The sequence below is a fragment of the Schistocerca americana genome, chromosome 3, assembly GCF_021461395.2.
Source record: "Schistocerca americana isolate TAMUIC-IGC-003095 chromosome 3, iqSchAmer2.1, whole genome shotgun sequence".
Lineage (NCBI taxonomy): Eukaryota > Metazoa > Arthropoda > Insecta > Orthoptera > Acrididae > Schistocerca > Schistocerca americana.
Window position 1 is genome coordinate 718,057,643 of NC_060121.1, and position 27,424 is coordinate 718,085,066.

General features: G+C 39.3%; 1 non-coding gene across 1 annotated transcript; it reads left to right on the forward strand.

The window, feature by feature from the left end:
- Positions 1–21,162: 21,162 nt before the first annotated feature.
- Positions 21,163–21,239, forward strand: Trnas-aga. Its single transcript has one exon. It is a non-coding gene; the product is annotated as a tRNA-Ser (tRNA).
- Positions 21,240–27,424: the final 6,185 nt, after the last annotated feature.

Genomic DNA, 27,424 nt, shown 5'->3' on the forward strand with positions numbered 1-27,424 from the left:
ACAAGAAGTTTATTGTCCCGCTGACGACAAGAGTGACTGTCTCGTGCAATGGGAACTGACACTGGTACAAAATCACTTGCGACTTGACGGGAGTTGCGGCGATGTCGACGCACACTATTTGTGGAACAAACACAGTCACTGTTAAAGAGAGTGGCACTGGGCGGAGTGGAATGAACGACATGAATTTCCATGGGCAAAGTTTCGCGAGCCGGAGTATACTTGGTTCGATTCCGATTCCGGCGCGAAGCAAAGGGCATGGAGTGGTTTTGAGTTTCCAATCTGAGCTTTTCCAGGCAAACACTCTGAACGTGTCCATTTTTATTACAGTAAAATCAAATAGCTTGGCGTGACGGGCAGTTCTCACATGAATGTTTAGTAGGGCACTGCAGGCATGACTTGAGCACTGCATTTGCTTGCTGGCGCGGCACACGTGGCTGAGAGTCCGGAGGCAGCAGCGCGGCCGAGCGCGAGGGCTGTTCACTGCTCCATGCAGCTCGCCCGGCAGGTCGGTTAACCTGACACACGGCTGGCGAAGTTTCAAATGATTCGTAAGCAAAGTCTTGTGTGTCCTGCTGATCCAATATGTCCACCAATTGTTGAAGGGAGGGATTGACTAGTTTCAAAATCTGTTCCCTTATACTAACATCAGAAACGATCTGTGCAATTGCATCACGTACCATAGTATCTGAATATGGGAGTCCGCATTGACACTCCAAAGCACAATCCCTAGTAAGGCCTTGCAAGGTTGCAACCCACTCCCGATTAGTCTGACCTGCCATATGTTTTGTACGAAAGATGGTATATCGTTTCGCAACTACATTGACTGATTTTTTGAAATATGCATCTAATGCAGATAAAATTTCTTCATAGGACAGAGTTGCTACGTCACGTCGGGGAAATAATTTAACTATCACACAGTAGGCTTGCACACCGACGGACAACAAAAGAAAAGGCTGCTGCTCGTTACCTAGAAATCTGTAGGCGGCGAGATGGAATCCAAATTGGCGTGACCATTCCATCCAGCTTTCCAGTGCAGCATCAAATGGTCTGAAGGCCGGTGCAACTGGCTGTCTATACAAGAAAGAAGAAATTTAGAGAAATTTTATATAAAACGAAGAGGACTTATATGACAATGAGATTGAAGATACGATGGTGGGAGAAGAAGTTGACAGAACACTGTAAAAGGTAAGTCGAAACATGGGCCCGGAAGTAGAAGACATTATGTCAGAACTACTGATAGTCTTGAGAGAGCAGCCATGACAAAATTACCCCATCCAGTAAGCAAGATGTACGGGACAGGCGAAATACCCTCAGGCATCAAGAAGAATATAATAATTGCAATTATAAAGGAATCAAGGGCTGACAGGTGTGAAAATCACCAAACTACATGTTTAATAAGTAATGCTAACATTAATTATTTGCAAGAGAATGGAAAAAATGGTAGAAGTTAACATCGGGGAAGATTAGATTGGATTTCGGAGAAATGTAGGAGCACACGAAGCGTTACTGAATGTAGGACTTCTTAGAGAAAGTTTATGACAATGACGACTGGAATATTCTGTTTGACATGCTGAAGGTAACAGGAATAAAATACAGGGAGTGATAGGCTATTTACTACTAGTACAGAAAAGAAACGAGAGTTATAAGATTCGAAAAGCATGAAATAGAAGCAATTGTTGAGAAGGGAGTGAGACGGGTTTGTAGGCTTTCCCTGAGGTTGTTCAGTGTGTAGAGGGAGCAAGTAGGAGGAATTAAAGTTCACGGGGAAGGAGTAAAAGCCTTGAGGACTGCCGATGACATTGTAATTCTGTCAGAGACAGCAAAGGACTTGGAAGAGAAGTTGCACAAATGGGCCGGCCGTTGTAGCCGAGCGGTTGTAGGCGCTTTAGTCCGGAACCGCGCTGCTGCTACGGTCGCAGGTTTGAATCCTGCCTCAGGCATGGATATGTGTGATGTCCTTAGGTTAGTTAGGTTTAAGTAGTTCAAAGTCTAGGGGACTAATGACCACAAATGTTAAGTCCCATAGTGCTCAGAGCCATTTTTTGAACGAATGGACACTGTTTTGAAAGGCGGATATAAGATGAACGACAACAAAAGCAAGTGAAGGATAATGGAATGCAATCAAGTTAAATCAGATGATGCTTAGGGAACTACATTAGGAAATGAGACACTTAAAGTACTAGATGAGTTTTACTATTAGGCCAGCAAAATAACTGGCGATGGCCGAAGTAGGGAGGATATCAAGTATAGAATGACAATGGCAAGAAAGCTTTTCTGAAGATGAGGAATTGTATAACATCAATTATAGGTTGAAGTGTTAGGAAGTCATTTCTGAAGGTATCTGTCTATGGGTTTACCTATGTATGGAGGTGAACCGTGAACGGTAAACACCTTAGACGAGAAGAGTATAGAAGCTTTTCAAACGTGGTACTACAGACAAATGCGGAAGGCCAAATGAATAGATCACGTAACTGATGAGGAAGTACTGAATATAAATAGCGAGAAAAGAAATTTGTGGCACAGCCTGACTAGAGGGAGGAATTGGTTGACAGAACAGTTTATAAGAAATCAAGGGTCCACGAATGAGTATTGGAGGGAAGCATGGGGAATAAAAATCGTAAAAAGAGGGAGACCAAGAGATAAATACAGAAAGCAGATTGAGAGGGATGCAGGTTGCAGTAGTTCTTTGTAGATGAAGCTTGCACAGGATACAATAGCATGGAGAGTTGCATCTAGCCAATCTTAGCTGAAGACCACAACAACAACATGAGGATACTGATCTGGTAATAGTGTACGTAAAGGGAGCCGAAGAGCCACTAATTATGAGGGACTGGAATACGGTTGTAGGAGAGAGTTGCAATAAATGTCAGCTAATAATAGCTAGTACTCTGCTCAACAACTGTAAGGGGAGGGTTATAATTGTGAAAAGCCAAGAAATACGAGAACCGTTTCCTAAGATGGCATCATGTTCAGGCAAGGATTCCGAAAGCAGATATTGGATGGTAAGGAGTACCCAGGAGCGGACATTGACTCAGATCACGGTCTACTGATGATGAAGGGTAGGCTGAAGTTTAAGAGATTAGTCAGAAAGAATTAATACACGGAAAAATGGGAGACAGAAATATCAAGAAATGAAGAGATACATTTGAAGTTCTCTTCGGCTATAGATATTACGATTGTAAATAGCTAAGAAGGTAGTTCATTTGAGGGAGACTGGATATTTCTAAAAAGGGATATCACAGAAGTGACAAAGAAAAACATGGCTACAAGGAACTATGATCACCAGGTGGAATACTTTAGTTGATTGTGAAATAAGGACGTTCAAAAACATTCGGGGAAATTCAGGGATACATAAATACAAGTCACTTAGGAATGAAATAAATAGTAACTGCAAGGAAACTAAGATGACATGGCTGCATGAAAAATTTGAAGAAATCGAGAAAGACCTGATTATCGGAAAGACTGACTCAGCGAAAAGAAAAGTTAAATCAGCATTCTGTAAAATTTAAAGCAAGGGCGATAGCAGTAACAACGCAAGGCAAGTCCACTATTAAAAGCAGAGGAGAGAGTGGATAGGTAGAAAGAGTACATCGAAGGCCTCTGTGGGAGGGAGTACTTGTTTGATGACGTAACATAAGAAGAAACCGGAGTTGATAGGGAAGACATTGAGGATCCAGTATTATAATCAGAATTTACATCTTTGGAATATTTAGGGTCAAATAAGGCAGAAAGGATTGATGACATTCTAGATTCATGGGGGGGGGGGGGGGGCATGAGAATAAAACGACTACTCACGTTCGTATGTAGTAAATGTGAGGGTGCCAGTATAGTATCAGACCTTCGGAGAAACATCATTCACACAATTCTGGAATTATCAAGAACCGACAAGTGCGAGAATTGTCGCAAAATCAGCTTAATAGCTTCTTTATCTGAGTCACTGACAAGAATCATATACAGAAGAATGGAAAAGAAAACAGAGAGTGTGTTACATGGCATTCAGTTTGGCTTTAGGAAAGGCAAAGGCAGCAGACAGTCACTTCTGACACCGAAATTGATGATGGAAGCTAGACTGATGAAAAATCAAGACACTATCATCGGATATCTCGACCTAGAAAAAGTGTTCGGCAATGTAAAATGGTGCATGATGTTCGAAATTCAGAGAAAAATAATGTCGTCAGACTAGAGGTAAAGACGGGTATTACACAATATTTACAACAACCAAGAGGGAACAATGAAAATGAAAGACAAAGAACGAAGAGGTGGGATTAAAAGGGGTCAAAAGACGGATGTAGTCTTTCGGCCCTACTGTTCAGTCTGTACATGGAAGAATGTATATCGAAATAAAAGAAACGTTGAACAGTACAGTTAAAGGTAAAAGGATATCAATGATAAAATTCTATGATGACATGGCGATCCTCAGTGAAAGTCAAAAAGAATTACAGGATGCGTTGAGTGGAGATGAAAGGAGGGATTGACAATAAACAGGAAAAAGATAAAAGAGTGAGAAGTAACAGAGACAAGAATAGGGAGGAGCTTAACATCAAAGTTGGTGATCATAAATTAAATGAAGTTAAGATAGGAAAGTAACCCTGATGGACGAAGCAAGGAGGACAAAAGCAGACTAATACAGGCAAAGAGGACGTTTCTGGCTAAAAGAAGTCTACTAATATCAAACATTGGCCCTAATTTGAGGAAGGAATTTCTGAAAATGTAAATTTGGAGCATAGCATGGTATCGTAGTGAAATAAGGGAGGAAGGGGGGGGGGGGGGGGGACCTCAAAACAAAAGAACATCTAAGCGTTGTAGACACTGGCAAGAACAAGGGACGGTATGACAAAACATCAAGGAATAACTTCCACAGCACTTCAGGGAGCAGTAGAGAGTAAAAGCTGTAAAGGAAGACAGAGATTCGAATACGTCCACCAAATAATTGAGGACGCAGGTCGCAAGTGCTTCACTTAGACGAAAAGTTTCACAGAAGAGGAATCTGTGGCGGGCCGCATCAAACGAGTCAGAGAACTGGACACTAAAATTTAAAAAAAAGAAGGGGGATCTTCCTATGAAGGTGATTTTCCTACATTTGGTTTTATATGGTCATTCCACTTAAGGTTGCTCTGGATAATTGCTCCTGGATTTATTGCAGCAGATACTGTTTCTAGTAATTTGTCATCAATAGTGTTGTGAACTGTAGCAGATTTCTTTGCTATATATGCGTAATATATTATATTACGTTCAAGGTCAACTGTTGGTGCCTGCACCATTCATTAATCCCCTGCAAGTCTTTCTGCAGACTGATACAGTCTTCTGACGTTGCTTCTTTCTTATAGACGGCCGCTTTATAGGCGGACAGGTTTAAAGATCTTCCGACGATTTCCATTAGATCATTCACATACATTATAAACAGTCACGGTCCTATTACACTTCCTTGGTGTACTTCGGAAATAATCTTTTCATCTGACGAATTTGATCCGTGAAGAGCGAGATGTTGATTCGTAGCTGCAAAGAGGTCTTGAATCCTGTAGCGGATCTGCTACGAAGCTCATTAAGCTAGTATTTTTTCACTAAACGTCAATGTGGGACGGTCTCAAAAGCGTTCCTGAAAATAAGGAACACATCTGCTTCAGTGCCGTTATCTTCGTCGCTTTGGATCTCACGGTGCAACAGCGGGAGATGAGTTTCACAGGATCTCTGCGGTCTTTTATACAGAAGATTTTCGTTCCCAAAAATTTCTCAACTCTTGAGCATTAACCATTCTCCATAATTCTGCAGCATATTGACGTCAGCGATACAGTCTTATAATTATGTATTTCCATCCTACGATCCTTCTTGTAAACTGGAATTGAATGCGCTTTGTTTCAGTTGTCAGGTAGGCTTAGTTGTTCCCGTGATATATGATGAATTGCTGCTAGAAGGGGATTAAATTCTTTCGCATTATCTTTGTTGAACTTATATCATCTGATCCTGATGTCTTTGCACTACAAAGCTACTGTAGTTGCTTTTCTATTCCGCGTTCGATTATCTCAAATCTGCCATTTAGACGTCCGTACAGTGATAGAAAGGAGGGACCGCATTACTCTCTTCGGCCGCGAAATGATTTCGAAAGGCCGAAATCTCGGACTTCTCTCTATCTTCTATCTGTTCGATGACAGGATGGTCACTGAGTGACTGAAAAGGGCTTACTGATTTTACTCAAGCCCAAAGCCTCTTAAGGTTTTTACTCAGATCGGCTGACAAAATTTTATTTTCAAAGTTACTGAACGTTTGTCTCATTGCTAATCGTATGCTCATTTGTGTTTCAAATTTTGTTTGTCTGCTAGGTTTCCACCTCCCTTGAATCTGAAGCTCTTATTGTTCACGCAGCAGTTTTCTACACGGCTATTAAACCTCGGTGGTTCCCTTAAAATCATGCTCCAATATACTTGTCTGAAGCAAGTCAGAGACGCTTTCAAACATTTCCCTTTCGTGCTTCACATCTTCATCTTCAGCACTGAATATTTAAGGCTGACTGCTCAGATACTCTGCAATTTGCACCCTGTATCTCTTGCTAAGCAAAAATATTTTCCTACCTATCTTAATATTCTTGGTCATAGATGCCATCACAGCCTTACGGCCGGTCGGAGTGGCCGAGCGGTTAAAGGCGCTACAGTCTGGAACCGCACGACCGCTGCGGACGCAGGTTCGAATCCTGCCTCGGGCATGGATGTGTGTGATGTCCTTAGGTTTGTTAGGTTTAAGTAGTTCTAAGTTCTAGGGGACTTATGACCACAGCAGTTGAGTCCCATAGTGCTCAGAGCCATTTGAACCATTTGAACAACCTTACGATCACTAATACCTTCCTCTACGTTAATCGATTCGGTAAGTACAGGACACACAACGGTTAATGTACCTAGTTGTGAAAAGAAACTGCAGAACGAAACGTAAACAGCACGTCAATAGAATGCCCACTCCCGTAGCTCTGCGTTCAGCTTAGATGGCTGCCATGCGGGGGATCCGCATTCGATTACTGGTAGTGCCAAGGAGTTTTCCTTCGAGGAAGGACTGCTACAGAATTAACTCAGCCTGGTGACACCAACTGAGTAGCTACTTGACGGAATATTAGCGGCTCCACCGTCTCGAATATTTGCAAAACAGCCGGGTGAGCGGCGTGCTGTTCAAATATCTCCTGCAGAGGACAACCGCATGACGCCGCAAGGCCGAGGATGACTCGGTCAGCAGCAGACGTCCCTTCGACCTCCACGGCCTGGAGAGAAGTTTGATCACACGTAGGACACCGGAAGTCAGATTGTTAAAAATGTGATAAAAATACAAAGAAACAGAAGAAACATGTTGTTGTTGTTGTGTTCTTTGTTCCTGAGACTAGTTTGATGCAGCTCTCCATGCTACTCTATCCTGTGCAAGCTTCTTCATCTCCCAGTACATTCTGCAACCTACATCCTTCTGAATATGCTTAGTGTATTCATCTCTTGGTCTCCCTCTACGATTTTTACCCTCTACGCTGCCTTCCAAGAGTAAATTGGTGATCCCTTGAAGCCTTACAACATGTCCTACCAACCGATCCCTTCTTCTAGTCAAATTGTGCCACAAACTTCTCTTCTCCCAAATTCTACTCAATACCTCTTCATTAATTATTTGATCTACCCATCTAATCTTCAGCATTCTTCTGTAGCACTACATTTCAAAAGCTTCTATTCTCTTGTAAGACATATGCGTTGCCGGCGATGGGCGAGGCATTGGAGAGTCTCTGACCAGAGAGCAGTATGTAGTTAGTTGTTGCTTGTCGCTAGTCGGAATTAGTCTGCAGTAGTCTTTTGTAGTCTTCAGTGGTAGGCAGTCGTCGACAGGAGTCTGCGTGAGTCGGCAGTAGTCGGCTGTTGTGTGCGCGTGTCGGCGCGTGTCGGGAGTCTGCTCTGGTCGGGACTCTGGAGGATGGGTGTTATTGTAGAAGGTAAAGAAGCAGCCTTGCGCATATCTAGTAATGTATATGATTTGTCATTCCAATTTTTTTTAAAATGCCCCAATAATAAATTTTATAATATAAAGTAATTTAAAAAAAGCATTCATTTCAATTTAAAGTTTTTATTCAATGGATTATCTTTCATGAATCACGCGGCACGTTCTGTTACAATGAACGCTGCCCAGTTTAACACACCCGATTTGCAAAATTTGAATTGTGATCGGATAAATTTTTCTAACGAAAATGAACAGTGTACTCAAAGTACGACAGATTTATTCGATTCCGAGGTAGTGACTAACAATGCACATCCATTTGGCAGACCTTTACAAGAATTACAGAATAACCAAATGGTTACAGAAAACGTGACAAATGCAGATACACCATTACACAGTACAGAGAATAGAGCGGATAATTTTGGCTGGGATCAAGTTATGGCATTATTACGACAAATGAATGAAAAAATAGATAGCAATACCAAACAGTCGAATGATAAGCAAGACAGCAGTCACAAACAACTTAGTGAAAATCTCAAACAACAACTTATTGAAAATAATAAAAGACTCAAACAACAACTTAATGAAAAACTAGACAACAATTCCAAACAGTTGAATGAAAAATTAGACAACAATTCCAAACAGATGAATGAAAAATTACACAACAATACCAGACAGCTTAGTGAACAGATTACAGCCGTTGCCGCGCAATGTCATGCTACTAAAGAACAATTACGTGAGGAAATTAAGGCATGTGCTGGGAAAAGTAGTGAAGAAATTAGATCTGTTGCTCAAGAATTAAGGAATATGCAAATAGCTACAACAGAATCACTTAGAGACGAAATTAGTGCAGTCGGTAAACAATGCTCTGAAAACGCAACGCTGTTACGCGACGAGTTTAAATTAATGTCAGCAGAACTTTCACGCACACTGGATGCAAAAGTAGACGCGAAATATGACCAACAGAACAGTAAAATTGACGAACATTTTAATCACCACCTACCAAACAGTAAAACGCGTTATCGTAAATTCATACAGGAACAGAATAAAGTAAAGCGACAAGTCATGGGAACAATTAACGCACAGAGACAGGAGGACAAGCGTAAATTGTTTACGAAAGCAAAACCAAACGTAGATAACAATATTGCTACAGTATCAGACGAAATCAATAATATCAAACAGTCGAACACCGAATTGCGTGATGAAATTTCCGATCTTAAATCAAAAACAGATACACACACAGTAGACTTTCAGGCAGTGACCGACAGACTCGAACGATTAGAACTAATACAGGATCCAGATGCCATCAAAGCAGACATTAAAAAATTGAACGAAACCACACGTAAAATACAAAAACAAATTAGTGCTTGTGACACTAAAAACGATGATCAGGTAAAAATACTGACTGAAAAATATGATGAATTGGCCAGTCGTATTGATGTTATCGAAAGTAATAATGACAGTAAATCAGACGATACTTCACGCGATTTCGTTTAATCAGACACCTGAATTCCAAAATTTACAGCAGACGATCAGTGAGATAGATTCGTCCAATAATACATTACGTAGAAAATTGTCAACTTTACAGCAAGAAGGGACAGAGATGAAAAATGTTTCAGTCAATAACACGTCACAGCACACGGCGTATTCCAATCATTTGTCACACTCACACAGCCAGTATAATTTAGGTAATTTACAAAGAGTACGTGACTTAGATTCCGAACAACCACAGACAAATAGATTCTCATACAATCCTGAACCTGTTCAGATGTACAGAGACGATAATTTTGATTACAAACATTTTCTATCAGTGAGAAAATTTAAAGTATTTAAAAATGACAGAACACAGATTTACCCATTGGATTGGATACAACAATTTTGCTTTGCTTTTCCACCGGCTTGGTCCGTAACACACAAACTTGAATTTATTTGCAGTTTTTTGGAAGCAGAACCGGCAACTCGTATGAGACCGATCGCGAGACAATGCTACTCGGTAGAAGAATTTCAGAATGCTTTTCTGTCAGCGTATTGGTCGAACACGACACAGCGCGGAATTAAGGATCAATTAAATAGTTTACCGAATTATGAGAACTCAAATTTTTCCACTGTCACGCAATTTTTTGAACACATGGTCCAACAAAACCAGTACTTGAGTGAACCATATAGTGAATCTGCACTTATTCAATTATGCATTTCTAAATTACCACGATCATTAAGAGTATCACTTTTAATGGGTCAGCAGAAAGAAAATATTTCGGCATTCAGAGATCTGTTACAGCTTGTGGAAGTGCAGCAATCGGATTATTCCTTCATAAACAAAAATTTTTCATATAATAACCAAGGTCAACAAACATACAGCAATTACGATCAGCCACGCAATTTCAATAGCAAAGGTAATAGACGCTTCAGAAACGACAACCACCAGAACTTTAATAACAGACAAAATTTTAATTATCTGTATCGCCAAAATTATCAGCAACAGGAACCACATTTTGGTAACAATAGACGTTTTTCACCGCAACAGCATGAAAGCCAACCGGTTACCATACCTAACCAACAATGTAATGTACAAGGTCAACCAAGCTTTAATGTTTCGCCGCCTGCACGTATAGCTTCAGCTCCAAAAAATAGTAACGCACAGCAACAAGGGAATCAGCACGTACAGAAAACACACTATTTCAATTCCTATCGCAATGCACCGTATAGAAATGACTATTATGACAGACGTAAAAGTAATGAGTACAATTTTCAGCGTACGTTTAATAACAGTCGGTCTTATCAGCAACAGAATCATCCGCAACAACAGATTATCATTAATGAACCAGATAGTAGATATCATCCCGAATGTAATACGTCAGGAAGAAATAACAGAACAGTACAAATAGTGGAAATGCCACAGCATCCTCCCGAAAATAATAGCACACCAGATAGAATCTGACTAGATACAGTATAGGTTGCATCTCCAGTAACGCAAGCAAAACTTTTGACACGCAGAATCTTGTTCACAAAAATGTTATTACTTTTGACGATATACTAAACACTCTTTTGCAGGAAAAGCCAGTTATTCAAAAAACCATTTCACACCCTGTTATTGAAGTAAAAATTGGATCATCCAAATTCAGCAGTAATCGATTCTGGATCTCCTATGTCAGTCATAAATGAGAAAACTTTCAACGAATGTGCAAAGAGAATACCTATCCTACGTTACCATTAGGCAAAACGAAAGTAAAAGGAGCAGTATCTGGTAAATGAGTAGATGTTAAATTACAGACACATTTATTATTTTATATTGCAGGTCATACATTTCACTCAAATTTTTGGATTGTTGCCTTATTGACGACAGACGTTATGTTAGGTACGAATTTTCTGGTACAACACGACGCAATTATTGACTTTCAAAACTCCTATTTAATTTAAAGGATGAAAATGTACAACTGGCTTTAGAATTTCAGCGTTCTTTATCTGCAGAAGAACAAACAATTAATCGTACAGAGGTCATTTCTGCATTACGTAACATAGACTGTCATTCCACATTGTTCACAGATACGTACCTACACAACTATAATACTTCAGACGAAGTCGACTATGACGTTATACAGATGATTTCTGATAAAGTTAAACAGAGCAGTGCAAATACAGACGTCGAACGCATGCAACTACGCAAAATTCTTTTACAGCAAGCTCCAGTTTTTGACAACGTTCCTGGTACTATGTACGGTTTTATGTATGAATTTCAAGTTAAACAGCACGACACATTTAAAGCCAAACATTATCCCATTCCGTATATTACAGAGAACAAGTTAAGAAAGAATTGCTAGCTATGCTTGACCAAGGAATTATTGAACCGGAAGTTAGTCTGTACATAAACCCGCTCCATATTGTTAAGAAAAAGGATGGTTCACTTCGCCTCGCACTTGATTCGCGTCACATCAATGACATTATTATTAATGAAACAGATCGTCCACAGATACTAGAAGAACTTCTACAGAAATTTCATGGTACGTCTATTTATTCCACATTAGATTTATAATCGGGATTTTGGCAAATTCAACTCCATCCGGACTGCTGAAAGTACACGGCTTTTCTTTGTTTTGGTGACTGTTATCGATTTTGTAAATTACCGTTCGGTTTAACTATTTCTTCAGCAGCATTTATTTGCGGTTTGAATGCAATGCGCCGGCCGCGGTGGCCGTGCGGTTCTGGCGCTGCAGTCCGGAGCCGCAAGGCTGCTACGGTCGCAGGTTCGAATCCTGCCTCGGGCATGGGTGTGTGTGATGTCCTTAGGTTAGTTAGGTTTAAGTAGTTCTAAGTTCTGGGGGACTTATGACCTAAGATGTTGTGTCCCATAGTGCTCAGAGCCATTTGAACCATTTTTTTTTTTTTTTTGAATGCATTACTTCCGACAGAACTTAACAGACAACGTATGTAGACGACATTCTTATTGCAGAAGCTAACTGGTCTGAACACAATCTGATCCTTGAACAACTGTTACGAACTTTTCGTGCACAAGGACTCACAGTTAATCTCAGTAAATCGCACTTTGGCAAAACTTTTATAAAATTTCTTGGACATGTAATTTCAGCAGAGGGCATTGCGCCTGACCCGGAAAAACTTCAAGCTTTACGTGACATTACTGTTCCTACGACGGAGAAACAACTACGCAGCTTTTTGGGTTTAATTAACTTTTTTCGTAAATTTATTCATTACTCTGCTTTAGACACCCCTAGATTATGTCAATAGACAGGTAAATACACTATTTGGTCCTGGGATAATCAAGCACATTCTGAATTTGTGAACCTGGAAAAAGCTTTGTTGAATGCACCACTGTATCACATCCTGGTCTTACTAGAAATTTTTCCATTGCCACCGACAGTTCTAACACCGCTTCAGGCGTACACATTTTTCAGGAAATTGAAGAAGATGGCACTACAGTAATTAAAAACATAGCCTTTGCGAGTCGCATTCTGTCACCTGCTGAACGCAAATATTCTGTTACAGAACTTGAACCATTATGTGTTGTATGGGCATTTACGAGATTTCGGCATTTTCTTTATGGAAGACACACTACCGTTTCCACAGATCATAGAGCTATACAGTTTTTACTTTCCGCTAAATTCACACGCGACAGATTAAGTAGATGGAAACTTTATTTACAGGAATTTAATTTTACAATTGTTCACATTCCCGGTACACAAAATATTGTAGCAGACGCACTATCGCGTTCTCTCAGCAACAATCAGCAAGACATCGCAACCAACTTCTGCAAAAGCAAATTTCAGCCTCATGTACATTCAAAAAGTTGCATTTGAAAATTTCATATCGTCGTCATTACAAGAAATAGCACGAGAGCAGAGTAAAGACATCGTGTCGAAAGAAATTAAACACCTTTGGCAAGATAGGAATAATGTTACGATTAGAAACCATTACACTTGTACGCAATAACATTCTGTTTCGCCGCTCTCACCCTGACAGCAACAATTGGTTATTATGCATTCCTGACGAACTTGTTAACAAATTAATCTGGTATACTCATTTAAGTTACGCACATTACGGAGCCAGAAAATGTTTTCTTATACTGAGACTGAACTGTTATTGTACCAACATGGAGAAACGTATTCGACGAGTTTTAGCGTCATGTAAAATCTGCCAGAAAGCTAAATCAGACACGACTTCGCATATTCCTCCGTTACATCCCATTGTATCCGTTAAATTGAGACACATGGCCGCTGTAGACATTTTTGGCTCGATTTCCAGATCTAATAGAGGTTTTTGCTACATCTTTGTCGCTGTTGATCTCACTTCAAAATTTGTTACCTCTACTCCGTTATGCAAAGCTACTGCTAAAACTGTTTCGAAAGCATTTGTAAAACATTTTTTATTTCATGTAGGGCATGTATTGAAAGTAATTTCCCATAATGGACCACAGTTTCGATCTGCTATATGGACACGTATGTTACGAACTAGAAACATTTCTCCGATCTGTATATCCAGGTACCATGCTTCTTCGAACCCTTGTGAACGATTAATGAAAGAAATTGGTAAACTATGTAGAATATACTGCCATAAAAATCATATTGATTCGGACACACACATACTCTCATTCCAGGATGTAATTAATTCCATACCAAATGAATCTACTATGCTATCTCCGACTATTATACTGAAAAATATTGAACTACCTAACAAAATTAAAGAATTAGTAACCTTTCCTACATCTCGTCGACTACGACGCCATGAAATAATTGACATTGCGCTGAAGAACATCAAACCTGCCGCAGAGCGCCGGAGATGACAGCAAAAACAGGTTTGTGCACGCCGTGACTTTTACATTGGACAGAAGATACTAGTACGTACGCACTATCTATCCAACAGAGACCGTTCTTGTCGTTACACATCAGACCGTGCACATTTTTCCAGATGAACTTACACATTTTATGACCACTTATGCAATTATATTTATGTGATTACTTACTGATGATTATCGTATTTTTTCTTGGCAAGTGCCCGGCAAGGTAAGGTTAGCAGGTCGCTCTTCTTGTCGTTAAATATCAGACTGTGCACATTTTCCATTTTTCATGTATGTATGATTGTTTTCCTGTTTTGTTTGTATGCACTATGAAATATTTAAGACGTAACAAACACCAGTTGATTTTGACATTTGCCTTATGATATCTCAACATCGTGACTATTTTACATTTTTTTTTTTTTTTGCTGCTACATTGTGATATTCTGTGTACATTTTTGTACCTGCACACTGTCTACGTTTTTGACATATTACGTTTTCTGTCATGCTATGCTGTATGCTCAATTATATCACTAGAAACCAGCTTTTATTTATTGGGTATATGATTTAAATGCAAGACATTAATCATTGTTCATCATTTCCAGAAAGAAATAACGTGTAAAAGAAATAAATTAAACAAACCACAGTGGATTGCTATGAAATGGGAATTTCACCTTTGGAATGAATGAAAGAAGATGCAATACCTCGTTACGAAGAGTAAATGGATCAGAATTAACAAGCATTAACAAGAATGTACTATACACATCATATGATAGTTAGTCTTAACTAGTTTTTTCTTTCAGAATACGAGGCGATTGATGCAGACTGTCAGACAGAACTACACATCTTAGTTTTATTGATGAAATATGCTAGAAATAAGGAACTCTATACTATGAATAGTTGTACAATGAATAATGAAGTGATTTTTTTTGCAGATGATAATGAGTGGTGATGAATAATGATGCAGAATATGCTAATACGGATAATGAAGTTTTTCTTTACAGGTGATGATAATAATGGAGTTATGTTGATGTGGATAATGAAGTTTTTCTTAGCAGGTGATGATAGTAATGATAATGAAGTTTTTCTTTGCAGGTGAAAATAATGATGAAGTTTATATATTTACTGTTAGTTAAGAAATGCTATGTAGTTATTTAGGTACTTGTTGCAGTTCGTTTTGACACTATGTCTTATGTCGCATGGTATGATGACTGAAGATTTTGGAAAGGACAGCTAGAGAACATATACATTTTATACACATTTCATTACCTGTTAATTCGAACTTTTCAGCATTATATGCGTTTCTTCTTTCAGCTTAATAATCCATTTTGTATTTTTTTTTTTTTTGCATGAGAAATTATTCATGAAATTAATGTGCTATAAGCAGTTGGTCATTAAACCTGTGTCATTCATGAATGTGATCACATATACTCTATTTGTTTCATAACCCTGCTACAGCTGACTCATGACGAATGACGTTACCCATCTTCATTTGCAGCAATAAGTCAAAAGCAAATATTGTTATGCCCCAGCAATTAATTATCGATCTCAACGCAATGCATTGCTAGCCCAAAAAAATATATATATATTACCAGTCCCAAATAGTGATACCAATTTAAAAGAGTTATGAGTAATATTGAATAATTTTTTTTTCAACCACAGACTTTGAGTAATTGCTACAGAGTGTTACATTTTCAATATGTTATATTTCACTTGAATGATGAAAAAGTTTTGTAATATTCAATACTTGCTCACCAATGAATGTCAATGTTTCTTATATTTTAAATTTGTATTATGTCACTTTCATGCTATATATATGAATACCAGTAGCTTGATGCTACACTCATTAACTCCTGTTTTGAATGATGACTTCTGATGTTTTTTAACTGGTCAATGAGTGCCAATGTTCTCTGTAAAAAAATAACTTATGAACATTATTCTGTAATGCTTCATACATAGTACAGAAATGTTCAATAACTGGGCGATGAGTGCCACAAATTACTCAGAATAGTTGTCAGACTAGTGTAATTATCAATGAAGACTGGCATAAGACTTAATGTCCTTCACCTTCTGACATAATTACCATAAATTATTGCAATATCCGTTTGTCCTGTCTATTCTCATGCTCATGGAGCACTATATTTGGTTTTTGCACTAATTCTACGTTGGTGTACCTTACAAGAACGTGGTGTTGACACGACATGCTGTCCACCACCTTGAGCGATGGAGATGTTATTATGGTCCCACTGTTTGGTGTACCTAATGTGCTACCAAAATGATAACATGGAATATTAATACGACATTTCAGTGTCTTGGCTACACTGATTAATACTTCAGGGAGAAGAACTTCAGATTGTCTCACGTGGTGTTGTGCTTCTGTAGAAAGATATGGACTCTCAGTGCAGCTGCGTGAAACCTAATGTGCTACAACCATGGTACAATCCTTCCCTATCCTATCCTAGTTCTTGTAAAATAGTAAGAAAACTACAGTGCCTGTGCACTTTATGTCATTTGTTAATATGATTTGTACTCGTTCCGTATACATTTTGTGATTTCCTGATATGTTCTGTACTATAGTGCGTGTGCACTTTTGTCATTTTATTAATATGATTTATATGCGTTGCGTATACATTTTGTGATTTCCTGATATATTCTGAGCTACTGTGCGTGTGCACTTTATGCCACTTATTAATATGATTTGTATTCATTGCGTATACATTTTGTGATTTCCTGATATATTCTGAACTACAGTGCGTGTGCACTTTATGTCATTTGTTAATATGATTTGTACTCATTGCCTACACATTTTGTGATTTCTTGATATGTTCTGTACTACAGTGCGTGTGCACTTTTGCCATTTGTTAATATGTTTTGTACTCATTGTGTATACATTTTGTCACTGCTTGATATGTTCTGTACTCAGTGCATGTGCACTATATTTTATTTCATCTTATGCATTTATATATATGTATATATTCTGTGATTGTAAATTTAGTTAATTAAGAAAAATTTGTTGCTCATGGCAAGTCCAATTGACTCACCATCTCTGCCAAATTTTTGCCCCCCACTGCAGGGTTATGTAAGACGTATGCGTTGCCGGCGATGGGCGAGGCATGGGAGAGTCTCTGACCAGAGAGCAGTATGTAGTTAGTTGTTGCTTGTCGCTAGTCGGCATTAGTCTGCAGTAGTCTTCAGTGGTAGGCAGTAGTCTACAGTAGTCTGCGTGAATCGGCAGTAGTCGGCTATTGTGTGCGCGTGTCGGCGCGTGTCGGGAGTCTGCTCTGGTCGAGACTCTGGAGGATGGGTATTATCGTAGAAGGTAAAGAAGCAGCCTTGCGCATATCTAGTAATGTATATGATTTGTCATTAGAATTTTTTTAAAAAATGCCCCAATAATAATTTTTATAATACAAAGTAATTAAAAAAAAGCATTCATTTCAATTTAAAGTTTTTATTCAATGGATTATCTTTCCTTTCGTGAATCAAAAAGCATAGGCCAGCATTGCACGGAGCTGTGCCGAAAATTGTTTATGTAAGAGTAGATATATTCGCAGTTTTTATTGAGGTAAGAATGTTTGCTCTTTATTCAGAATACAGGTCCGTGGCGCAGCGCTGCTGTCGTCACAAAATTTACCAGGTTACTGAATTTTTTATTATTTTTGGGTTTAGGAATTTTTCTGTTTCGAACTTAACATTAAATGAGAAAAGAATTTTGTGGGTATAGTAAATGTGAATGCATTTCTGCACACAGATTATAAATGGGAGCCAATTTTGTTCAGAGGTTACAATGTTTAAAATTCATTTAATTATTATTATTGTGCGGAGGTTATACTTGGTTCTTGGTTTATTTTTTTATTATTTTTGTGGGGAGCCTACACATCGTTCATGGTTCATTTTCATTTAATTAATATTTTCGTGTGAGGAGGTTACACTCTTCTTGTCCAAACTATTTGTATTCCATGTTTCACTTCCATACATGGCTACACTCAATACAAATAATTTCAGAAACGACTTCCTGGCGCTTAAATCTATACTCGATGTTAGCAAATTTCTCTTCTTCAGAAACGCATTCCTTGCCATTGCCAGTCTACATTTTATGTCCTCTCATCAGTTATTTTGCTCCCCAAATAGCAAAATTCCTTTACTACTTTAAGTGTCTCATTTCCTAATCTAATTTCCTCAGCATTACCCGAGTTAATTCGACTATATTCCATTATCCTCGTTTTGCTTTTGTTAATGTTCATCTTATATCCTCCTTTCAAGACACTGTCCATTCCGTTGAGGTGCTCCTCTAGGTCGTTTTCTGTCTCTGACAGAATTACAATGTCATCGGCGAACCTCAGAGTTTTTATTTCTTCTCCGTGGATTTTAATACCTACTCCGAATTTTTCTTTTGTTTCCTTTACTGCTTGCTCAATATACAGATTGAAGAACATCGGGAAGAGGATACAACCTTGTCTCACTCCCTTCCCAACCACTGCTTCCCTTTCATGTCCCTCGACTCTTATAACTGCCATCTGGTTTCTGTACAAATTACAAATAGCCTTTCGCTCCCTGTATTTCAGCGCTGCCACCTTCAGAATTTGAAAAAAAGTATTCCAGTGAACATTGTCGAACTCTAAGTCTACAAATGCTAGAAACGTAGTTTTGCCTATCCTTAATTTATCTTCTAAGCTAAGTCGTAGAGTCAGTATTGCCTCACGTGTTCCAATATTTCTACGGAATCCAAACTGATCTTCCCTGTGGTTGGCTTCTACCAGTTTTTCCATTCGAGGAGAAACATAGGGAGCCAAAAATCACGTGGAAGGATTTTAGCTAATTTTGGAGAGGTGAGTATCATGTCAGCTGCTTTTCTGAAAACACTATTAGAATTTTACACACAGAATGTTGTATCTGAAGCTAAGATTAATGAATCGGAATTACTTTAATTTGGTTGCTATGATCGAAAAGTACAAGTTCTGACTGTACAGTCAAAATTATTCTTCTTTTAGAAACATTTGAAATTACGAATTATTTGACACACTTAAAATTTCTGTTATTTATTACGAAATCTAGTGCTGTTTATTATGTTTATTTCTGGATCATTTATGAAATAATAATCGAAACTAATAGATATTCGTTTGTCAAGAAAAATAGTAAACCCTTAGGAATATTGTTATTTTCGCTGAGTGAGTAGTAGGAAGCACGTCTCTGATGTGATCGGACATATTTTTGTATTTTGCGTAAACAATGTAATTTCAGCTTCGTTAATGTGAAAAATCAAAGGAATAAATGACATACAAAAATGTGACAAAATGTACTAATGTAAAAACAAAAATTCTGCAACAACAATCTTCAAATTTATTTAGATCAATTGAACCATGAGGTCCTAAAATTTCAGAATTTCAGCTTAAAGAATCAGACCCCTAGACAACGAGAACAGGAGCCTACTCTACGTGAAAAGATAAGTATAATAGAGAGTTTGTTGTAGTCTTCGCCCGCCGGACGGTGTGGGCGAGAGTTCTAGGCGCTTCAGTCTGGAACCGCGCGACCGCTACGGTCGCACGTTCGAATCCTGCCTCGGGCATGGATGTGTGTGATGTCCTTAGGTTAGTTAGGTTTAAGTAGTTTTAAGTTCTAGGGGACTGATGACCTAAGGTGTTAAGTCCCATAGTGCTCAGAGCCATTTGAACCATCTGAATCTTCGCTCGTCGCAAATCTTCGTAGAAGACTGATGTGGACAACAGCAGTAAGTAGGGACGAAGGGGAAGATTACAAGCCAATACCGTCATTTTGCTACGACTGACTATAGCGCGGCTTTTGGTGTGCGCTTAGAACATTTAGTAACCTGGCGAAGCCCGAAATTATGCTCCGTCCCTTTCTTCGGAGAATGAATCACAAACCAGTGTTTTTCTTTCCAGATTACTGTAATAGGTTCAGGAGTGGATGATGATCAACATTATGACTGACCACAATCCCTCAAATTTTCTCATATTTTAGGAAATAAAGGACCTGGTAAACGAGTCCTGCGTTCGTCTGTACTGTGTATTAAGAGAGCAAAGCAAACGTTCGCGGCGCTGTCTGGGGCGTCACGCGAACGCCGCGGTGTCCCCCGGAGAGAGTCGTGTGTAGCCCGGATGGCAGAACAAGTGCGGCCCGCTTTACGGGCCCCGTTAATTAAAAATCGGCGACCAGCTGGGACCAGAGCGAACCGGGCGGCCGCCGGCTGTATTAAAACAAAACCTCCACCACCGCGCCGTGCCCAGCAGACCCGCTGCTCCAGTAAAAGCGCACCTGCTGTGCGGCGCGACAGCGCAGCTCCACCAACTTTTCGGGAGTCAGCGGTCCGGCATAGCCCGAGACGGAGGCCAAACGCAAGGGATGGCAGTAGCATTCTAAGCTACTTGTTTTATACCTCGTATGGAGATCGTCCGCTTCACCTTTATTTGTACAGATGAGTATTTTATAACGTTACTTGTTTTGTACCTTGTATGTAGTTCGTTCATTGCACCTTTGTTTGTACAGCTGAATATTTTATAACACTTCTTAGCGACTAATTTTGCAGGAAACATAACCAATGACGTTTATACCGCGGGGACTCCATTTCCACCTAAGACTCTCGTAACGAAACACTATTCTCCTTGAAACTTCCTGACAGATTAAAACTCTGTGCCGGACCGAGACTCGAACTCGGGACAAGGTCCCGAGTTAGAGTCTCGGCCGACCCACAGTTTTAATCTTCCAACAAGTTTTATAACACCGCACACTCTGCTGCAGAGTGTAAATCTCATTCTGGAAACATCCCCCAGGCTGTGGCTAAGCCATGTCTCCGTAATATCCTTTCTTTCTTTCAGGAGTGCTAGTTCTGATAGGTTCGCAGGAGAGCTGTAAAGTTTGGAAGGTAGGAGACGAGGTGCTGGCACAAGTACAGCTGTGAGGACGGGGCGTGAGTCGTGCTTGGGTAGCTCAGTTGGTAGAGCACTTGCCCCAGAAAGGCAAAGGTCCCGAGTTCGAGTCTCGGTCTTGCACACAGTTTTAATCTGCCAGGAAGTTTCATATCACCGCACACTCCACTGCAGAGGGAAAAATCTCATTCTGGAAACATCCCCCAGGCTATGGCTAAGCCATGTCTCCGCAATATCCTTTCTTTCAGCAGTGCTAGTTCTGAGAAGTGCGTAGGAGGGCTGTAAAGTTTGGGAGGTAGGAGACGAGTTACTGGCAGAAATAAAGCTATGAGGACAGGGCGTGAGTCGTGCTTGGGTAGCTCAGATGGTAGAGCACTTACCCGCGAAAGGCAAAGGTCACGAGTTCGAGTCTCGGTCCGTCATACAGTTTTAGTCTGCCAGGAACTTTCATATCAGCACACACTCTCCTGCAGAGTTAAAATCTCATACCAGTATTCTCCTTGAGCTACTGTGCTTGATTTTAACATATATACACAGTGACTAGCGAAACCGATGAAGCGTTGCAGTTGCTACATATGTACCGAAACTGAATGTACGTTTTCGTCACCGTACTGTCTTCTGTTAACACTGACAGGAATAAAACGAATCAACATATTTTTGTGTGTACAAATTTTGTTTGAATTTGTGCATGAGGATAAAGAATGTTTATAGGAGAAGAAATGTAGCATTTCCCTCCGATGACTAGTCTTTATGTAGTGGTATAGCTCAGCCGAAAACCGCCTTGCTATCGTAGTTAAATTGACTGAGGGGAAAGAAGACTAGACGGTACATATTCACAGTACACAGCTTTTGTTTCTCTCGCTGTCAGTTTTAACACAAAACCTGGACATTGTATATGTTATGTTGGTCTGAATGCGTATTAGAGTATTACTGAAAATTTTTAAGAAGGCCGATGAAGAACTTTCAGAACTTTTTACTAATACTATTTGCCTGTTATATCTTAAATATGCTGAAGAGCCAAAGAAACTGGTACACCTGCCTAATATGGTGTAGGGCCCCGTGAGCACGCAGAACTGTAGCAACACGACGTGGCACGGACTCGACTAATGTCTGAAGTAGTGCTGGAGTTACCTGACACCATGAATGCTGCGGGTCTCTCCATTAATTCGTAAGTGTACGAGGGGGCGAAGGGGTGGACGCTTGCTTCTAAACAGCAAGTTGCAAAGCATCCCATATATGCTCCATAAAGTTCATGTCTGGGGAGTTTGGTGGGCAGTGGAAATGTTTAAATCTCAGAAGAGTATTCCTGGAGTCACTCTGTAGCAATTCGGCACGTGTGCGGTGTCGCATTGTATTGCTGGGATTGCCCAAGTCAGTCAGAATTCACAATCGACATGAATGGATGCAGGTGATCAGACTGGATGCTCACGTACGTGTCTCTTGTCAGTCATTTCTAGATGTATCAGGGATTCCATATCACCCAAGTTGCACACACCCCACACTATTAGAGCCTCCACCAGCTTCAAAAGTCCCCTGTTGACATGCCGGGTCCATGGATTCATGAGGTTGTCTCCATGCCCTTACGTCTCCATCCACTCAATATAATTTTAAATGAGACTCGTCCGACCAGGCAACGTGATTCCACTCATCAACAGTCCAACGTCGGAGTTCACAGGCCCAGGCGTGGCGTAAAACTTTGTGTCATGCAGTCAGCAAGTGTACACGAGTGGGCCTTCGTCTCCAAAAGCCCATATCGATGATGTTTCTTTGAATGGTTCGCTGGCTGACGCTTTTTGATGGCCCAGCATTGAAATCTGCAGCAATTTGCGGAAGGGTTACGTTGTACGATTCTCTTCAGTCGTCGTTGGTTCTGCTCTTTCTGGCCACAGCCATGTCAAAGATTTGATGTTTTACTGTATTCCTGATATTCACGCTACACTCGTGAAATGGTCGTATGGGAAAATCCCAACTTCATCGCTACCTCGGAGATGCTGCGTCCCATCGCTCGTGCGCCGACTATAACACCACGTTCAAACCCATTTAAATCTAGATGACCTGCTATTCTAGCAGCAGTCACACGTCTAACAACTGCGGCAGACACTTTTCTTATATGGGTCTTGCCGACCGCAGAGTCGTATTCTGCCTGTTTACGTATCTCTATATTTTAGTATGTATACCCATACCAGTTTCTTTAACGCTTCAGTGGATATTCATACATTTAAAAATATATGTTCTATGGCCGTCCAAACTTCATTACAGTATTGTGAGAAAATTTGAGGCAAATCTGTCGAGAATTTTTCAAGATTTTTCGGGAACAACGTTAAAGTACACGTTATATTCAATTAGAAGTGAAGATTTCATGTATATTTTTGCATATCGTATACCGGTAAAAAAATTTGTAGCCTAAATCTTGTAATATTTTCTCCTATCTACGTAATTCTGTAGCTCTCAATTCGTTCGAGCAATCAATCATTCATGATAGGAAACACAGTCGTAGCTCAGTCACTCAAAATGATTCTGAAATTTTACTTGTTAGAAAGAAATCAGGAGATGATTCTTCTTCTCTGCAGGCTCGTGCTTTTCGGCAGTCTGTTAATATGTACAAATAAAATGCCTCGTAATTTTGGGAGCGTTGTATAATCAGTCGGGAAACCTCATATCAAGCGGATATTTGGATTTGATGAAGTTTATCCTTCCGGAGAAGTAATGGAGCTCTTGGATTATTAAATGCAGGTTCGTATCCAGTCTTTTGGAAGTTCCCTTCTGATTAACAACCACGCAATACATCGATAAATATCGTTAATTCTCAAATGTCAAATACACACCTTTTATTTGAAGGAGCAATCTATATATACTTCCATTTTAATCGTACAGTTTCGTCTCAGTTATCTTCTGTCATAAATCTCAATAATCAGATTACAAATCTTCAAACCAAGCTCAGGCTAATCGGCTAATCGGCACGAAGACAATCTCGGAAGCTTTTTTTCTTCTTTTTTTTCTCTAACAACCACCAGAGAGAGTACTACAAAGAATACTTATGCGCTCATGGCATAGCTATTGTATGAACTACTTTTCGCCTGGATTCTGCGAGTATGAAGATAGAAAATTAGTAAACGTCATTCAAGGATAGAATTGTATCTGAATAATTCATCGAACATAAAGAGATATTACAATTGCCCCTCGCAGCGAGCAAAGTTAATGATAATATACTTTGCGAGCTAACAGAAAAACTTTGTTGGGTTCTTTATTCAAAAGAGGAATATTTTGAATTAGTAGAATTTTACTATAGAGAGTATGGGTAACATGTTAAGACAATAAGTTACGAGAATACCTAAGCTCTAGCTTTTACATGTATCGGGGTATACCCGCATCCCGAGTACATAACCAGGGAAGATGTAGATTGGTGTAATTACGAAAAAGGTCTACCCATTTGGGAACTGGCCTTCACAGGGAAACCCTGGAAAACCCGGAAGAAAAGACCCCAGCTCACGTATTAAAGAAGATAGGAAAGCCTAAATCCTGTAATTTTGAAATATATAGAAGCTCCATAGATTAGATCGAAGGAAAAGTGCCTAATAGCCAAAAAAAGTTTACAATATTGCTAAAAAAAAATCAAAATTCTTCTTTCGTCTATGTAGCCGGTGATCTCGTGAAGTCGATGGAACAGGAACACTGGGTACGGACACAGGGTAGGCGACGTACAGCTGGTAATGTGCCGTAGAAACAGCAAGATGATCTCAGGAACAGATGGTCAGGGACGTGAACATGGAACAGGTTTAAAGTGGATTAAGAAAAGGTTCTGACTGAATAAATCCCTGGAAGAGAGAGGATTAAGGCAACGAAGTCCATATTTCATCGTTGAACTCAAAATCGGAGTGGATTCTTATATTCTTCCATCTGTACTAGACTGGAACATCCATTAGTCCTGACAATCGCGAATTTTTTTTGTAGTCCTCAATTCCAAAGTTGTTTTGCATTACAACTGCTGATTGTCCAAAACATTGCCAAATAGACTGTGGGCATTTAAGTTTTGTTGTAGCTCATATTGAATGTATTCCTCTCAAAAAAAATTTTAATCAAATCTTTGTTTTGTTATAGTGCAGGTGGAAGTAGAGCATTGAATCTGTCCGAGGTTTGCTTTCAATTACGAAATTATGGATAAAATTTAAGTTTACACCTGATGAAAAATTTTAAACATAGCCATATGACACTGACTCCACAAAAGGAATAATTTGAAAAATTTTCATTATTGTTATAATTAATTGATTTATAGATCCACTTGCAAATAAATATCATTAATGATGACGTATGTTCATTTAACAAATCATCCAATTGCAGAATCTTCTTCATCCTCTCATGAACATTTATGGAAATATATTTCAACAATTATGTCCATAATATGAAACGCACCAACTGCTATTCTTAAAAAGTTAATTAAAATTCTTAAATTAATTCTCCTGGTAAAGAAGGCATAATGAAAAATCTAAAAATTATAATAATTTTCTCTCGCGCAACCAGAGAGTTTCTTCAATTGTTTGCGACAGTGACATTATCGACTGTTGCTTCATTTCACAGTTCATTTGTTTTCTTGCACGAACAGCGCACATCAAACTCACAGCGTATTTACCTACGTATCCCACACTGTTCAGGTTTCACACGCAATTCTCACATTAGTGCCGTGTCTTGAGGAAATGTAGATGAACTTTCATTGTATATCACTGTGGCTTCTGCTCATAGTCCACACTTACAAACACTAGTAATTAACAAATTCTTCTACCTATCTTAAAATTTTTGTGCTAAACTATCACAGGAGTAATCTCACTGTCTCTTAACCTATCACAGGAGTAATCTCACTGTCTCTTAACCTATCACAGGAGTAATATCACTTTCTCTTAACCTATCACAGGAGTAATCTCACTGTCTCTTAACCTACCACAGGAGTAATCTCACTGTCTCTTAACCTACCACAAGAGTAATCTCACTGTCTCTTAACCTATCACAGGAGTAATCTCACTGTCTCTTAACCTACCACAGGAGTAATCTCACTGTCTCTTAACCTCTAGACAACATAAACTTCTTGATATTTATACACACATTCGACTCATAGTCAAATTCCACTCTAAATTCTTCTCCTTATTTGGTATCACAGATCTACGATCCTTCAAAAAATTTCTTAATATCATTATGCGGGAATAATCCCTTTATTCTTTTCGATTCGGGATGTGCCAACAAGTATGATCCAGGATTTGGTATATTTACAACAACATATGGTCTGGTATAAATAATATTACATTTCTTTATGTTATTCATCAGTTTCGAGGAATGGATGTGTCGCCTCAATAAAACCTTTTCTCCAAGATGAAACGTCTGAATCCGGTGAATCCGTTTATCATATGTCAATTTCCGTTGTATTGCCCTTTTAGTTAAATTGACAAGTGCGAGTCGAATCTTTTCCTCCCATTTTAAATTCTGGTCTTCATACATTTCTTCCGTTGCCTCCAGGTTTTGGAACGACTAAGAGTGGAGAACAATATGAACTAGTTGATGGCTCAATCAAGTTCCATTCTAACATTCTATTTATCTCCCTTTGAACGGATTGCTTTAAACGCCAGGGGATCGGATAGTGCGTGTAACAGTAAGTCCGATGTGGCTTCACTTGTAGGTGACAAATATACCCTTTAATAATTCCTGGTTTCTCATCAAAAATCTCTTCATATGCCTCTAACACAAAATGAAGCTGCTGCCTTTGTTCTCCGGTAAGCTGATTTGATTCACTAGCTTTTATTATTGTTGTTTGGTTAAAGTCCTCCTGTTGTATCAAATCCTTTGAAAGCTCCTTCCAACAACCGTTTGTAGTGTCAATTAATTGAATTATGGCACCGCGACAATATTTCTCATGCACCGTTTCCTTTCTATTTAAATCCAGTGCTATCTCTTCTCCATTTAATCTAAATTTAACTATTCCTTCCAAAAAACCAATCTGACAATCGTACTCCTGCATACTCCCAATACCAAGAATACAGTCCATTAATAACTTCTCCACTACAAGGAACATGCATTTTATTGCTACATTTCCCATTTTCATCTCTAATTGTGTTTGTATTTTGACATTGGGAGAGCGTGCTCCAACAGCTCCGATGATTTTGCAGTTCTGTACTGGCAAAATTGGTACCTTCTTCTTCCTAATAATTCTCCGAAAAAGAGCGCCTGAGATGACATTGGCAGAAGTGGCGGTCTCCAATATCACATTCGTTGGAACTTCCTCTATTTCAACAAATCCTTCCAATACCGGAACACTCGATCTGTCATT